Genomic DNA, 2,974 nt, shown 5'->3' with positions numbered 1-2,974 from the left:
CGGAAGAAGGCGTCGTCCGCTGATGATCTTGAGGTTGGGAGGCGGGTCAGGGGGAGAACTAATGCTTGTGGATAGCCCGCTAAAACTCCTGACTTAGGCTTTCCCCCCGGAAGAGCTGATGCTACTTACTAAGATACTTCCGTTAGTGAGGAGAGAACTATAGGCTTTAGCCCAAAGACAGAGTCAGGGATTTCTTAACAATCGAGTCCTGAAATAAGACAAGACAGGGGGTGGAGTGAGCCTAGAGTAGAATAAGACTCCCTCTTAAACTCTCAACTCATACCAGGGCAGGCAGGGAAAGACTGAGACTACCGATACCGAGCCGGGGTTGATGAAAGATCACAGGATAGATACCCTATGGTTTGGTTGGTCTCTATGCCTGCTTCACTTCGTAGCATTAAGGGGACAGTGCAATGAGGGAAATCGACTAGGAACGCGATGTCTTCCCATAAAATGAAGAGTGGAGGGGACTTCGACTGCCTTCTTGTATCGGGTGAAGAGAAGGGGGTGGTAGGCTTAGTAGGGCTCGAACCTACAATATTACCGTTATGAGCGGTACGTTTCAACCGATTAAACTATAAGCCCCTACGGATCTCTACATGCAATTCGCTCACTTCGGGAAGAGTGGACGGAAAGAGGAGGCCTTTGCTCTATCTGCTTCTTCCTCTTCCCAGGAATGAACAATTGGATAAAAAAATTTCTTCTTTGTTTGTATATATATATATATAAATAAGAAAATAAAGATTAAGCAAGCGGCCCTTTCGTGACTCAAACTGCCGGTACGCTTTCCGGCTCGCAACGACTCAAACGGGCGGGGGCTATCTATTTGCTTGCAATGCGGGCTGTTCGCCTTTCGGATTCGGAAAGGGTTCGCCTATTTGATTTTGATTCAAAAGGCGCTACTAAACTACTCTAGTACAGCTAGTGTTAGTAGTACAACAGAATGCCGTTCACCCCGCAATCCCTTCTTCTTCAAGAGCTCCCTATTCTCTAGCAGCCCCTTCTTTCACAGCTCCTTCTCAAGCACTTGCCATTGTCTGGAAATTGGCCTTGCCCCATTCTTCGAGGCGCATCAATTCCTTGCCTTTGCTCTCATTGCTGCTGGAAGTCCAGTCTTTTAAGTGAAGTGAAATCCCAAAAATGGAAAGTCAGTAGTCATTGTCGGGATGGAAAGCTACTCTTCAACCACTTATTTAAGCGCTATGCACCTAAGCTCAGTCTTTCTGGCAGCTATCTTGCTAAACCTAGATTCTTGCTAAATAGTTCCTTTTTCTTCTCTCTTTATGCTCGAAATCGTACTCATTCGACATCGAATTTCATGGGCTGGGCATACCTTCTTTAGCTTAGCTCATTTTTATCTTTATTTTACTTTTAGGAAGATCCCACGAATCGTCTTCTATCGACATCGTCTGCTTACTCTTATCGTACGCTCTTCTTACCCAACCCAAATCGTCTGGTACTTTGTCCGCTCTCCCTTTCCTGGTGAAGGAGAGAGAGTTTTACAAGCTGATGCAGCTAAGAAAGTCTCGTTGAAAGCAGGAACGAAGACTGTGACGACTATTTGAACTAGTTTCAAAGGCTTGATTGACCCTTGGGAGTGAATCTGGCTAGGGCGCCCTCGTAAGGCGTAGGGTAGGGATTTGAAACCGGAGGCCTCTCCTCATCTAGTTCTTTCGTTACGCCGAGAAGAAGCAGAAAGAAGCTTGGAAGAAGAGATGGTCAATCTTCATCTTATGGGCGAGACTGCTAAAAAAGAGGCTCTTTAAAGCCAGAACGAGTCCTCTCTTGCGGGAGGGATAGGCGGGAAAGGGGGAGGAGGTCTTCAGTCACTCCGTTTTTGAATTGGGTCACGAATGGTATTCGATTTCTTTTAACAGCAAAAAAGCATTCGAACTTGGGAGATGCGAAAAAGAATCAGGTTCTTTTTTATATTCCTTCTTCAAGATAGTACGCACAGGTGAGAACATCCCTAATCGAATGGCCTAGCTTTGCTTCTTCCTCTTTCTCTGCTTCGGTTTACCAAAGGGGGTGAGGTCGACCTTCTTTCGGTGGTACCTTTTCTGTCTAGCTCGTTCTCTTGGTCAAAACAACTACTCCTTAGTGGCCAATAAGAATCAGAATCGCCCGGGATGAGTGAGAGCTAAAAGAAAAGCCTAGCGGCAATTCCCGATCTTCTCTTGATAGAAAGATCATATCAACACCGAACGAAGACAGATCGTAGTTACGAGAAGAAAGGTATGCCGGTTGATGGATGTAGTTCATTCTAGAAGTAGTTTGTTAACCGAATTGAATTGTTCGGTCGTGGTACTTTTGCTTGCTATTCAAACACATTGTCGAAAGGGGAAGATCGAATTAGCTCTGGTTCAAGAAGCCTAGCCTTCTTTCTTCGGAATTCTACTGAACGGGGTCGATCCACTTTACTTTACTATAAGTAAGTAAAATCGGAAGCCGTTTCAGGTGCATAAACAAAAAGGCTCGGATACAGAGGGGCTACTCTAGTCACTCCAAGTCCTAGCTAAGTAAGGAACAGACTCTCCAAACAGAAGTACGTACTGCGCGGCCGAGGAAGCATCTAAAGTAGAATAATCCGAATCCGTTGAATAGGAAGCCTTTGATCCGCTTTCTGAGAGCGCTGAATCATTCGATTCGAAAAAGGTCATAGCACCACGCTTACTCTTACTGCTTCAGGTTCACCTCTTTTCTTAGGATTGGCTGCCCTGAGGTTCTTGTTTGGAGTCATTTGTTTATCACAGAACAAGTCCCCCTCAGTCACTGCCATAGTTGACCCAGTATCAACCCTCTCTTCCAGATCCTCGCTTCTATGGGCCAAATCACTCTCCTCGCTCGTTAAACTCGCACCTTGACTACACCCTTCTCGGCTTTGTTACCCAGACACTCATCCTGAGCAATCTCTTCCGGTTCAGCAGTGTCCAGCTCCCCCCCTTTGCCATTGTCACTACTGGTACCTGACCCC

Source organism: Vigna unguiculata, unplaced genomic scaffold (assembly GCF_037176805.1).
Source record: "Vigna unguiculata cultivar grain cowpea cultivar isolate G323 ecotype 2 unplaced genomic scaffold, ASM3717680v1 ptg000086l, whole genome shotgun sequence".
Taxonomy (NCBI): Eukaryota; Viridiplantae; Streptophyta; class Magnoliopsida; order Fabales; family Fabaceae; genus Vigna; species Vigna unguiculata.
Note: the sequence above shows the minus strand (reverse complement) of the source record.